The following is a 15000-nucleotide window of genomic DNA, read 5'->3' on the forward strand; positions in this document are numbered from 1 at the left end:
TTAACCAATGATAGTGGAACACCATGATATTGAAGCTATGGCACTATCCAAGACTAGAGAACAATGGTTTGATTTGTAGTGTCCTTCTAGAAGAATTGCTTATCATAGCTAAAGAGTCTCTTCTACCCTAACCAATTGAGAAGTAGCTACTGAACAATTATACTTTAAGATTTTATTTTCTTAGAATAATCAGTAAAACTAAATTGATCTATGAATCAAAACATTCATCTTCGATTTTCTGAAAAAAAAACCGTTATCATTTACCAGTTTTATTGGTAATTATATATTCATATTCTACCCTTTAAGGCTACTTGGTTTTGTGTAACACTTGGTCTAGTTTATTGTCAAAGAACTAGAAGGTACTATACTTATGTGGATGAATGTAATAGGTTCGAGCAATGTTGGTACCTATGCTATCATGTTTATAAGTGATTATAGACATTGAAAGGTGCAGGAGCTGAGCACGACCTGGCTTTATTCCCGTTATCGCAGAGAAGAGTGAGGATTCCGAGCCACCAATGCAGGCTTTTGGCTCCGCGTTGGAATGAGACGGTTGAAATTTTTTGGTAAGTGTACCAGGAGCTGTGTATTTCGTAAATAGCTTCCGTAGGAGTTTATGGTCAATCATTTGAAAGGCTTAGGTCAGGTCAAGTGTGGAAAGGAAATAAGGAAATGTACTGAATAATGTACTCGAGTGTACAGTACATGTACAGTCTGCGGAAACCGCAGGTGTCGCTCGGCACATCTCATCTTAAAAAGCCAGCAACAATATGCCTGGAAAGATGTCCCCAGCAAATAAAAATCCTCATTTGATATATCCCCCATGTCATAGGATATGAAATTATAAGATTGGCTTGGTTGGTTGGCCTAGATGATGCACTCAGATAGCTGGAACATTTGGACTTGCTTAAGAACTATTTAATATCTATTATTGACAAATTTTAAACATCATCTTGGGTGACGATGTACTGCTAGTAGTTAGTGTCACGTTGAGAAATATTTGGTGAAAGCAAATCTTCATCAAGAGACATAGCAGACTAGGAGAAGCCCGACCATTTCCCTCTCCATAGCCCATCTTCCAGATACAAATGAGAGAGAAGATCTAGAAACTGGTCCTCCTGTCACCTTGAAAAATATATGGTACAAGCACATTCAATCGAGAGGCATTGCAGACTAGGAAAGCTACTTTTTTTAGATACATTTTTATATGCTTCTATTTTAGATGGGTTTGGTGTTTTTTATAGTTTAAAAGGTGTTTTAGGTGCTTTTTAGGTTGTTTTGGATGCATTTTAGAATTGTTTTAATATTTTTGAGATATTTTATTTTATTTTTTAGATTTTTTTTAGATACCTTTATATACTTTTTATTCCATTTAACCTTATTTAAGATATTTTTGGATGCCATTTAGATGATTTTTTATAAATAATTTCAATATTCTTTTTCAGATGCTGTATTGAGATGCTTTAGAGGGTTTTTTTGGATGCTCTATTTTGATGCTTTATGAGCAGCTTTTAGATGTTTTTTGAAATTGCTCTATTTCTCGCCAATTTTATGTGTTTTTACATACTTATTGTACGCGAATCGCAAGATTTTGCAAGCTTATATAACACTGTGCGCTACACATATCTTGTGCTACATATTTCCATCCCTATTATAATTGTTGTTATTACTATTTCTCTTTTTATTATTATTATTATTATTATTATTATTATTATTATTATTATTATTATTATTATTATTATTACAAGGTAAGCTATAGCCTTAGTTGGAAAAGCAAGATGCTATAAGCACAAGGGCTCCAACAGGGAAAAATAGCCTAGTGATGAAAGGAAAAGAGGAAATAGATAAACTACAAGAGAAGTATTGAACAATAAACATAAGATATTCTTAGAACAGTAACAACATTAAACTAGATCTTCCATGTAAAAAATCTAAAAATCTAAAAAAAAAAAAAAAGAGGAAGAGAAATAAGTTAGAATAGCGTGCTCGAGTGTACCCTCAAGCAAGAGAACTCTAACCCACGACAGTAGAATACCATGGTACAGAGGCTATGTCACTACCCAAGACTGGAGAACTATGGTTTTGGTTTTGGAGTGACCTTCTCCGAGATAGGTTGCTTACCATGCCTAAGGAGTCTCTTCTACCCTTAGCAAGAGGAAAGCGACCTTTGAACAATGACAGTACAGTACTCAACCCCTTGAGCGAAGACGATTTTTTTCGTAATATCAGTGTTGTCAGGTGAATGAGGACAGAGAAGAACATGGAAAAAATAGGCCAGATTATTCGGTGCATGCTTAAGCAAAATGAACCGTAACCAGAGAGAGGGATCCATTGTACGACCGAATAACTCTCTAATGGTCCTATATTAACGGGTGGCTGGTATCCTGACCAACGTACTTTGTACATTATAAATACCGTTGGATTTATACCTCAGTACTATATTTTTTACAAACTACCTCAAGAAGAACTCAACCCTCTTAGATTTTATCCAATAATGATATCAAATTCTTTCATACGCTTTTGTTTGTGTTCGATCATTTATACTTTCGTATTGTTTACATGACGTCATCAAAGAGTTATTGAGTAGAAACCATTTACTATTATACAAGTAAAGCATCTTGTTATAGTTCTTATAGCATGAACCACATCATGCACACTTCTGTCGTGTCTTTCTCTAACAGATGACAGACGATCAACTCTGATTGACATTTGATTCGTTTGACTCACTTTCAATTGGGAGAGAATTTAACAGATGCAGAAAAACACACGTAATTCCGAAACTTATTTTCTGATGAAATATTTTATCTGTAAACGAATGATTCAAAGGAAAATAATGAATGAAAATTCAAAAATTTTTCTGGCGAAGAGATTTTCGCCGATTTCAGTTAAATTATCTGCTATTACTGGGAGTAATCCATGGCATAGACGCATTTAGTCTTTCATCGCTTGCAATTATACATATTTTTTTTAAGGTAACTATATTGCATTACGTTTATTTGTATCTATTTCTTCTTCTTCTTAAATCCAGCAAGTGGAAATGCTAATGGGATAGCAGGGTACACACGTCAAAAAACCTGTGTCAAATAAACGCGTCAGAAAAATCACGCGTCAAAAACAGGCTCGCGAAGAAAGAAAAAAGTGACAAGGAGTGGCAGTTTTTCCTTGGAAATGAGGAATCCACTGAATAAGGAAGAGTGGCGCATGAAAGACAAATTAGAGAAGAGCAAATTTTCAGGAAAATTCGGTACAAATTTCATATCTTTTTTTACCCGATTATTTCATTAGTAAAAATCAGCTTCGTTTGCAAGTTATGCTTCTAGGTTTGTGTTTTCTATTTCGTCTCAATACATAGTTATAACCGAGTTCCAACTAATTTCTTACTGGGAAAGAAATATTTGGTAGATAACTATTATGTATACTGATTTTATTTGTTAGATAATGGTTAAATTATTGATTTAGCAAAACAATACTAAGAGTAAACAATTCTTGAATAATATATCAATTAGTGAGAAGGAGGTTACGTTTTCGCACCTGTTTGTGTGTGTGTTTGTTTGTTTGTGAACAGTTTCATGGCCACAATTTTAATCGTAGAGTATTAAACTTGCAAGATCAAGTATTATGTAAAAAAATCTGGAAATAACTAAATTTTGGAAGGTTAAGGTCATGGTCAAGCAAAATGTTCAATTTCCGTAATCAGCTATAAGTTTGGACATCGTTGTCACATGGACTTCAAACTTGCTTCATATTTGAGTGTATGAAAAGCCACGCATATTAATTAAGGTCAAAGGTCAAGACTGAGAAATATGCTGCCGTGGTAGAGGTCTGCACTCTACTAAGTGCCCCTCTAGTTCATATTGATTTGAAAGTTGAGACGAATTATGCCCATATTTCATGGATGAAAATCAATGCAGAAAGTGATGTTTCAAATCAGTACAAATTGTAAGATAGAGAATGAGACCTTTATCTATATTAGTAAATGACTTTTCCTGTGATTATTATTTTATTAGGAAAATTAACTTATGCATTTTGCATACACCATTCATACTAAAAAAAGATTAAACATAAATTTTTAAAACATTCTATTTGCAATTTATTGTTTTACTTTTAAAATCCTAAGAAAATTATTGAAGTTTCATACCCTAAGTCTCTCTCTGACACTCTTTCAATGTGGTAATGTCCTTAAATACAAATTAGCAAATACATGGAATAGAATTCCAGAGGATGTGCTGAACAGTTACATGGTAAACGAGTTGAAAAATAGGTTAGACAAGATCATAGAAACTAAAAACGTTTAAAACTAATCTGTTATATCCAAGACCAAATGGAGCCTCCGCGGATGAACTAGAGACATCCAAAATCCTTGTAACTCTCTCTCTCTCTCTCTCTCTCTCTCTCTCTCTCTCTCTCTCTCTCTCTCTCTCTCTCTCTCTCTCTCTCTCAGTTCAATAGTAATCAAATTTTACTAATCATTTTTCATCTTTCTGGTTATTCATTCTAAATAAATCCATATTTAACTTTTGTACTTAAAAAAGAATTCACATAGATCTTCGAAAAATAATTAATTAGCAATTTATTGTCTCACTTTGAAATCCTTAAACAATTCATAAAAGTTTCATGCTCTCTCTCTCTCTCTCTCTCTCTCTCTCTCTCTCTCTCTCTCTCTCTCTCTCTCTCTCTCTCTCTCTCTCTGACTTATTTTAGATTCAAGACCCATGAGATTAAAATCCAGGAATATTCCAATTCTGACCTTGCTGGAATCCCGGAACGGGTTGGACTGCTTAAAGTTGTCTTCTCTAAAATGGTTGAATATGTTGGAAATTAAAAACTGGAAATTGTATCTCGATGGACTATTTTCTACGTTACTCTTGGGTCACTCGAGAAGATACAATTTATTTTCATTATTTTATTTTCCTCTTTTCCCGTTAGCATAAGTAAGAAAAAATATTAGAATTGAGGTAAAAGTTTTGTTTGGTCTTTTCAGAATGGAAATAAGTCTTGGTTTTGTTTTTCATACGGGTTTGTAGTCTGGTTTTAATACACCTTTGAGCATCTTTTTTTTTTCATTATGATTTCCCAAATAATTTCTCACACTCGGAAATTAGTTTTCTGTATAAAGTGAAAACGTTTTCGCTAAATTCCATTTTCGCTATACAATAATCAATTCTTAGATATTGTTTATATATATAAAAATATGTATTTATAGTTTTGAAATATAGTTTAATCATTTAAGAAAAAAACAAATATTGATACAATGTTCTGCTACCTGAGAAGTGCTTAGTGATCAAAGGGCAGAAAGTTACGCTATCACTTGGTTCAGGTCGAGACACTTGTCTGAGGTTGCATTTTGTGACTAACTAAGGTACATAAGTAAAGTTGGCTTTATTAATTCCGGTATACCTTACGGGAAGCTAAGGAGACTTCTGGCCGCTCTACTCTGTGGAAGGTAACGTTGTTGGCACACGATCGATTTTTTTTCTACTAATTGTACGAAGTGTTTTTTTCTAGAAATATTACTATTTGCTTAACAACACTTTTCAAAATTAGTAAGAATACGTCTGATCACTTGTCTAGAAGATTAACGACTTTGTTGGCTTACCAGCATTGCATTGGTCTGTGAGCAGTAATTTCCAGCTGTAAGCGTATTTTTGCTGATAGCCATTGGCAACACTATAGTTGCTGCAAGTATTCTAGGTGAAATAAGCCTACACCCCCTTATGACGTCGTAACCAATCATGTTTTCTCACGTGTTAACAGCTGTCGCAACACTTCCCATTGATTATAAGTTAGTATAGTTTGAAATTTGTAAGGGAGTGTATTGTGACCGCTGCTATCGGAGGAGACAACGTGATTGGTTATGACGTCATCAGGAGGTGGGGCTTATTTCGGCCAGAATCTTTGCGGCGACATTAGCATATGATGTGCAGAGATTCGTCACACAGTACCTATCCTCCACCCGCTAGTGTTCATGGGCCTTCTGCAAGCAATTTGTTTTACATTAGCTGTCACTCCTAACCCCTCTAGCCCAGAGCCTTCTTCTTCCACTTTCTGAGCAGCACTCGTAGAAGAATCGTGAACCTTTGTAATTGCTTTTTGTACAGTTGTGACCCCATGAAATTAGTGATGGCTGTCGTTCATCATAAATACATTATTTGATGCATTATAAAGGTAAGAGTATGATGACTATGACGCACAAGATGATTAAGAAAGAAGTTCATGATCACTCGAGGAGTGAAGAAAGATTTCTTTTAATAGAAATGTCAGGAAATGTAAAATTATTGCAAGAAATTTATAGGAAAAAATTGAGACATGATAACTGTGCCATATCTTGTGACATTAAACATGAGAGAGAGAGAGAGAGAGAGAGAGAGAGAGAGAGAGAGAGAGAGAGAGAGAGAGAGAGAGAGAGAGAGAGAGAGAGAGAGCATTTATCCCTGTTGCTTTCTTGGGTGGGAGAATGAAATAGACGAGTAACACTGACGTGGAAGGAGACAACCAGACATGGCTTCTGGTTGTCTCCTTCCACGTCAGTGTCTCTCTCTCACTGTTGCAACAATCCTGTTGCTTCAGAGCAATCTCTCCAAGGCTTGTCTGCAATAGATATTGGAAACAAAAAGGTTCTTTTGTATAGTTATTTTGGGTTCTATTTTTCCCTCTTTCTATGGAAGGGATTGATAGCTGGCCAAGGAATTTTATTATCATTCTGTTGATGTGTCCGTTCATTTTGCTACCTTCTTATATTAATCTTTATATCTTTCTTTCTATCTAAATAGCACTATATATATATATATATATACATATATATATATATATATATATATATATATATATATATATATATATATATATATATATATATATATATATATATATATACAGTATATATGTATGTATATGTATATATACATATATATATATATATATATATATATATATATATATATATATATATATATATATATATATATATATATATATATATATATACTCTCTGTTTATGAAGGGAAACAAACACTACAATCTCTCTCTCTCTCTCTCTCTCTCTCTCTCTCTCTCTCTCTCTCTCTCTCTCTCTCTCTCTCTCTCTCTCTCTCTCTCCATGATTTCCTTTGCATCTAGAACACTAGAAACTGTGAGACATCCTTCCTCAAAGTTTATCATCACCGGAGACATTCCTTCGTAAGCCTTTCTGGGATGCCATTTATTACTATTACTTCTTGCAAGTGTTCCATCAGTCTTTCTAATGGAAGGCTTCAAGTCAAGACTATTCTTGTGTTTAAGAGTTTTTTGTTCTTTTTTTCTCATTTATATTGTCTTAAGTTTAAAATTCGTCTCACTTTTCATGGATTAAGATTATTTATGGCGAATTGACGCAAAAGATATAAATGATGAGATATTTGGTGTTGAAGCCAAAGTAGCTTAACAAATATTCCCCATAGCCTCTTTGGTTATCTTCCTTTCCTTGTTAATATCATTTACTTGTTTGTTAGGATATATTCTTAGAAGACTTTCAAGTTTAATGCCAGTTCCCGTGGCTATTACAGAGCCATAATATATCAACACATGTACATTTATATGTTGCCTTTAAAAATTGGGAAGTGAGATTTAAGTATATTGGAACCAAATACCAATAAGCTATTTACACCAGTTAAATGATGCACGAAAGGTATTTGAGGAGGTCAACAGTTGAATAAAATGAACAGTTATGAAAATAAAACCTTCGGGGCTCATTTTGATTGAGTAAAGCCTTTGATAAAGTGTTTGATAACTCATAGAATAATGCATATTCATCAAAAGATGAATACAAACATTTCTCAAAAAATGTCTCCATTCCTGCTTTCTGTCATAGTTTGACCTTCCATATTATCTATTCCTTTTTTTTTTATCATTTTGACTTTTTTTATTGTTGCAATAAACACGTTCAAGACATTGTTATCATTTCTAAGGGGAGAATCATGAAAAAAACAATTGTAGATTCCAGTCTTAATATGTTTAGTTTTTCAAATGTTTCTGTGCTTGGCGCTGTAAAGAAATAATGAAAATTTACAAATTACAAACCAGTCGGAGAAATGTTTGATTGTAAATAGAGTTATTAAATACAAAACCTGAGTAAATAAACAATGTATAAGAAATGGAGAATCAACTAATAAGAAAAAGAGCAGATTTTCTCTCAATGTGAAAAAGGAAACGGAGAGAGAGAGAGAGAGAGAGAGAGAGAGAGAGAGAGAGAGAGAGAGAGAGAGAGAGAGAGAGAGAATAATCACCGATAACTTTGTTAAGTTATCCAAGTTGGAACAACGACGTTCCTTTTGGTTGGAAACGAGACAATGGAAAGACTTCTCTCATCTGAGTCAACCTGAGACGCCTCTAGAACAGGAATCGACGACGGATTTTGAACGTTGCCTAATAATGATTTTTATAAAAAAAAGCGAGTCACTTTTGAAAATATTTGACAAAGATTCACATATCTGAATGCTTTGGTATTTTCTTACGGCTAACAAAATTCAAAATAGGGCTTTTCAATACAAATGAGTTTTTTACTATTTAAATACATTAGTGAAGTAAAAGAATATGACTAAAGAACAAAGTAAGACATTACAGAAAAACGTTAATTTCTTCTTTTGTAAAAACAAAAACAAAAAAATAATATTGGTCATATCAAGGGAATTTGATATTTTTTTAGGTTTATTTTTACCTTAGAGAGAGAGAGAGAGAGAGAGAGAGAGAGAGAGAGAGAGAGAGAGAGATTTTAATTATTTAATATTAGAATTAAGAATGCTACTATAATATCTGGATGCTTAGGTAGGAAGTTCTATTAACCATAATAATTACCTGGAACATAGATGAAGTATCGTTAGTAATTATTTCTCAGCTGATCCCATCTGACGTCGTCGAATGTGGCTTGATGGGTAATAATACTTTGGTATTATAAAAATACGTTTAATGTATAAAAGACTACATTATGAACTTCACTTTGTGACAGCTGACTCCCAAGTGCATATGGAGCGTCTTACACAAATCTCATAAACCAAAACATTGCTAAACAAAAGAGCATCGCTCTGAAAAGACTTAAATCCTACTCCAGTACAAATCATAAAGAATCACATCTTATCTGAGGTAATCAACAAATGTTTGAATCCTAATACCAAAACAAATCATTACTCTTATGATCAAAGCATAACATGTTTTATTCATGCAATATGATGCAATGTTGCCCAATACCTGAAACACTTGAAATAATATAGTACATTACAATAATACATAACAGTCTCCTCCCCCTTAACTTGACATTGTAAAAATATTCACAAATCTAATCTCTCAGGGGGCTTTCCTCTGTTAATCCTATTAGGAAGCACTTTAACATCATCTTGTACTGGTACATGAATTGGTTCTGAATCTACATTGGATGTTGGACCATCTTGGTTAATACTTGACTCATTTGATCTAACTACTTCTTTAAGTTTCTCATCTCTAACATTCATATGCTCTACTGTCTTTCTGTTTAACGGCTGTAATTGATCAACATGACGTTTTACAACATTATCACCAACACGAACATCATAATGTAAATTTCCTATCTCTCTTACAATCTCTCCTGGAACCCACTTCTCTGGAGTGTTGTACGATCTTACCATGACATCAGACAAAGGTAAAAAATGTCTTACATTAGGAAGCTTTGCTACTTGTTTATACCCTTTATCTTCTAAATCACTTTGCAAACTTGGATACAACAAATCTAACTTACACCTTATCCTCCTCCCCATTAACAAATTTGAGGGCGCCACGCCTGTTGTGCTGTGCGGCGTTGTTCTATAAGACAATAAAAATTTTGACACATGCAAAAATATATTACCTGAATTTGCTTTTCTACACTTCATATTGTGTTTAAACGTTTGGACAAATCTTTCAGCCTCTCCATTAGTAGATGGATGATATGTAGCTGAAAATGTATGCTTTATACCATTGACATTACAAAATTCTTTAAACTCTTGTGAGGTAAATTGTGGACCATTATCTGTAACAATTCTTTCTGGAATACCATGCGTTGAAAAAAATTTGCATTAACTCTTTTATTGTGGCATAAGACGTTGTTGTCTTCATTTGGGATAATTTCTGGCCACTTACTGTAAGCATCTACTACTATCAAAAACAAATAATTCAAAAAAGGACCTGCAAAATCTATATGCACTCTTTGCCATGGATACCTGGGTAACTCCCACGGGTGCATTCTAGCAAATTGAGGATTGTTTTGTTGCATAACACAATTCATACAATTCTTTATATAACATTCCACATCTTTATCTACACCTGGCCACCATACAAAAGTTCTCGCAATTGACTTTGATCTTACAATACCTTGGTGATCAGCATGTATTTCAGACAAAACCTTATTTCTTAGTGAATTAGGAATAACTACCCTGGAACCTCTCATCACTATTCCTTGTGTCACACTCAGTTCATACCATATGTCCTTATACGGTTTACAATTTTCCTCCTTTCCACATAAGTCTCTACCTGTCATTAAACTCTCCAAAACCTTACTAAGTACTGGGTCTTGCTTGGTACTGTGTGCTACATCTTTTGCAGTTATTGGTACATTATATACTGAAATTAACAGAACACTGTCATCATACTCTTCTGGAGCTTTGTCTACGGGTAATCTGGATAAAGCATCTGCATTACCCATATTTGATGTTGGACGGTATTCTATATCATAGTGGTACACTGCTAACGTAACTGCCCAACGTTGTAGTCTTGCAGCTACCAACGTAGGTAAACTTGCTTTTGGACCCAATATTGCTAATAAAGGTTTATGATCTGTAACAAGTGTGAACTTTTTCCTACCATAAAGATACATATGGAATTTTTTAACTCCATAAACTAATGCTAAACCTTCCTTTTCTATTTGAGAGTAATTCCTTTCTGCCTTGTTCAATACTCTAGAAGTGAATGCAATTGGTTTTTCTGTTCCATCTGGCATTACATGAGATAATACTGCACCTAAACCTATGTTTGATGCATCACATACTAATTTAACTGGTAAATCCATTTGATAATGTACTAAGAATGTAGGTGATGTTATTTCCTGCTTGATTCTTTCAAAAGATTCCTGACACACTTTTGTCCACTTCCATTCTACACCCTTATTCAACAGATTATACAATGGATGTGCAATTGTAGACAAATTCTGAATGAAATTCCCATAAAATGTTACTAAACCTAGAAATGATTGTAATTCCTTAACATTTTCTGGCACTTTTGTTGATTGTACAGCTTTAATCTTCTCTTTAGTTTTGTGAATACCCTTGCCATTTATTACAAAACCTAAGTATTCCACTGAATCAACTTCTAAAATACATTTGTTCTTATTTACTCTAATATTATGTTCCTTCAACTTCTTCAGAACTGTTCGCAATCTTTCTCTATGTTCTCTTGTGTCTTTACCCGCAATTAAAATATCATCTATAAAAATGAATACTCCTTGCATTCCTGAAAAAAATCTTATCCATAGTTTGTTGCCATATAGCTGGACTACTTGCAACTCCATAAGGTAATCTCTTTGGCCTAAACAAACCTAAGGATGTATTTACTGTACATATGTCTTGTGAAGTTTCATCCATGGGAAGCTGTTGAAATGCTTGTCTTAAATCTAATTTAGAAAAAACACTGCATCCTGACATAGTTGCAAACATGTCTTTCGGATTTGGTAAGGGATGTTGAGCTACTTGCAGTTGTGGATTTAACGTTACTTTGTAATCTCCACATAACCTAACCTGTCCACTTTCCTTCACAATAGGAACTAATGGTGTAGCCCAATCTGAATATGTAACCTTTTCCCAAGAACCTTCACTTTCTAATCTCCTGATTTCTGTTTCAACTGCACTTTTCAATGCATACGGTACTGGTATCGGAGCAAAAAATCTAGGAGAACTGTCAGGTTTCAAAACTAAAATTGCCTTTGCGTTCTTTACTGTACCTATTTTATCTTCAAATACGTCTTGAAACTCTGATAGGATATCATCCATAGACATTTCATTTTTGTTTTCATCTTGTCTACCTGCAACTTTCAAAATACTAGGCCAATCTAACTTCAAATACTGTAACCAATCTAAACCTAGCAAAGTTTGTCCATTACCTTTTACTACTGTTAATGGCATTCTCTCTAATTTCTGTTCTTTGTACTGTACTTCTACGTTCGAAGCACCTATTACCTGAATATCAAAACCATTATAACTTTTCAAAACTCTATTTGTACCTTCTAATAACAAATTAGGAATGCCTTTAGCCATTTTCTCAGATATAATTGATACATCGGCTGCTGTGTCAACTTGCATTAAAATTGGTTTACCATTGATGATTACTTCTACCATGATATGTTTCTTTGCACCTTTGTTGACTGAGTTTATGTGAAACGCAAAATCAGTTTCTGAACTAACCTGATTATCATGAACATTTTCCTCATTATTCTCTTGACCCATAGTATCTACTGTAGCATTTATTTTCTTTGCGTACTGTTTAGGAAATCTACAAGCAGTTGCAAAATGACCCAGCTTTCTGCAATTTTGGCATGTCTGTCTAGTAGCAGGGCATTTCTTTGCTTCGTATGCAAGATGATCAGTTTTACCACACCTAAAACACTTGGGTTTTTCCTGTTGTTTCTGTGTATAACCCTGATTCTGATATTTATGAACATTAGTGTTAGGCACTTTTCTATGACTAGGCTTTGACATATTCCTTCTCTGATTCTCATTGGTTTTCCACTTAGAACCTACTGTATTAATTTTAGAATTTTCCATTCTATTGCTTGTAGAACTACCTATTATGTGACTTTGCCTATTTGATGTTTCTAAAGCTCTGCCTGTTATCAATACCTTTTCTAATGTTAAATCTTTATCTTGCAATAATTTCTTTCTTAGCTCTTCTGATGTGCAATGTGCAATTACTTGATCTATGATAACATTTTCCAATTCACATGAAACAGCTAAATTCTTTAGTCTAGTCACAAAGGCATCTAAACTTTCATTTTCTTTCTGATAAGCCTGCGCTGAAAACTGGTATCTTTCAAAAAATTTATTGACCTGAGGAGCAAAATATGTGGTAAGAGCCTTAATTGCAGCTTCACTTGTGTCATCTGTAAGCTGCAAAGTCTTAAACACTTCCCGAACTTCCCTACCTGCTGTATGAAGTAATAATGCCTTCTTTTGTGCATCTTTCATGTTCCGTAATGCTTCTAAATAAATCTTAAATTCCTCACACCACTGTTGTCATCGTGTTGCAACAGAATTAGGCTCAGTAGTGACGCTGAAAGCTTGAGGTGGTTCAATATTAAAAGGCATTTTGTTTGCTTACCTTAATAACAGTGGTAGGTTAAGTTACTGTTCTGCAGTCACAAGTGTACTTCCTACCTACCCAACTTTAAATTTCACCCTTTTGTGTATTTGATGAAATTCCTATTCTGCTGCTGGTAAAATCTTCATTGGGCGATTTTACTCTTGTTCCCCGATGTACAAAGACCTTCTCTTGTGCTGGCCGTCCTTGTACATAGGCTCCAATGCTTCTCCCTGCTTGCTTCTCCCTGCTTGTCCGTCGTCCTCAAACGTCGCCAAATATAATATATGGATGCTTAGGTAGGAAGTTCTATTAACCATAATAATTACCTGGAACATAGATGAAGTATCGTTAGTAATTATTTCTCAGCTGATCCCATCTGATGTCATCGAATGTGGCTTGATGGGTAATAATACTTTGGTATTATAAAAATACGTTTAATGTATAAAAGACTACATTATGAACTTCACTTTGTGACAGCTGACTCCCAAGTGCATATGGAGCGTCTTACACAAATCTCATAAACCAAAACATTGCTAAACAAAAGAGCATCGTTCTGAAAAGACTTAAATCCTACTCCAGTACAAATCATAAAGAATCACATCTTATCTGAGGTAATCAACAAATGTTTGAATCCTAATACCAAAACAAATCATTACTCTTATGATCAAAGCATAACATGTCTTATTCATGCAATATGATGCAATGTTGCGCAATACCTGAAACACTTGAAATAATATAGTACATTACAATAATACATAACAGCTACTAGCAAATTTATGTTATTCTTTTGTACACTATTCAGTTTGAACTGAAATGCATCGAAATCTTACAAGGATTTTGAACTTGCATTCTAAGTATTGAATCAATATTAGAATTAAGAATGCTACTAATATTTAATACTATTTTTTTATATACTATTCGGTTTAAAATGAAATACAATTCTATCATCCTTACCACGTATAGCTGTGTTTGGTATCAAAATGAACAACTTTTCAACCTCTCTCTCTTTATACGTGTAGCACTTTGATATCAGTCTTCGTATTGCTAAATGCCAGAGCAACTGACTCCAAAGTTCATGTAAAATCCCCTTCTCAAACTAAACCTGCATCTTAAAATCCCGAAAGAGATTAAGACAAAGGTGTCCCGTAAAAAGGACAGTTCCTTAAGCCACTCTGATTGTCACAGTTTCCAAAAGAAACACGTGAATAAAGTTCGCCTCCAGCATATAACCTGCCATTGAAACATACTTGAAAGAACACATGTTGACTAGTCACTTGTATTCTCAAACCCCCACCACTTTTTCAATTAAAACTTCGACCCTGTTTTGGAAGCTAAATCCTTCGATGCAGTTATCTTTCATAAGATTTTACCTGTCCTTTGACCATCCTAGATTACCCACTGGTATACGAGGCCACCCGTTAATGCTTAAAACCTAAATAACTAACCTTTTCCAAAATCCTAAATCTCTGACAATGTTTATCTCCTCTAAATTTCTTTCTGATTCTGGACCATCTGAGATTAGTAATAATCCCTTCAGTCTCCTCGAGCAAAGTTTACTTCAATGCTTTTTCCTTTGTGAGCAACTTATGCTTTTCCTGACAGTTGCAATTTCTAACCTATTAATTTAAAACTTTGAGACCTTCCTTCCTTGGCATTGTCTACCAGTCATGT

The sequence above is a fragment of the Palaemon carinicauda genome, chromosome 32 (assembly GCF_036898095.1).
Source record: "Palaemon carinicauda isolate YSFRI2023 chromosome 32, ASM3689809v2, whole genome shotgun sequence".
NCBI classification, from domain to species: domain Eukaryota; kingdom Metazoa; phylum Arthropoda; class Malacostraca; order Decapoda; family Palaemonidae; genus Palaemon; species Palaemon carinicauda.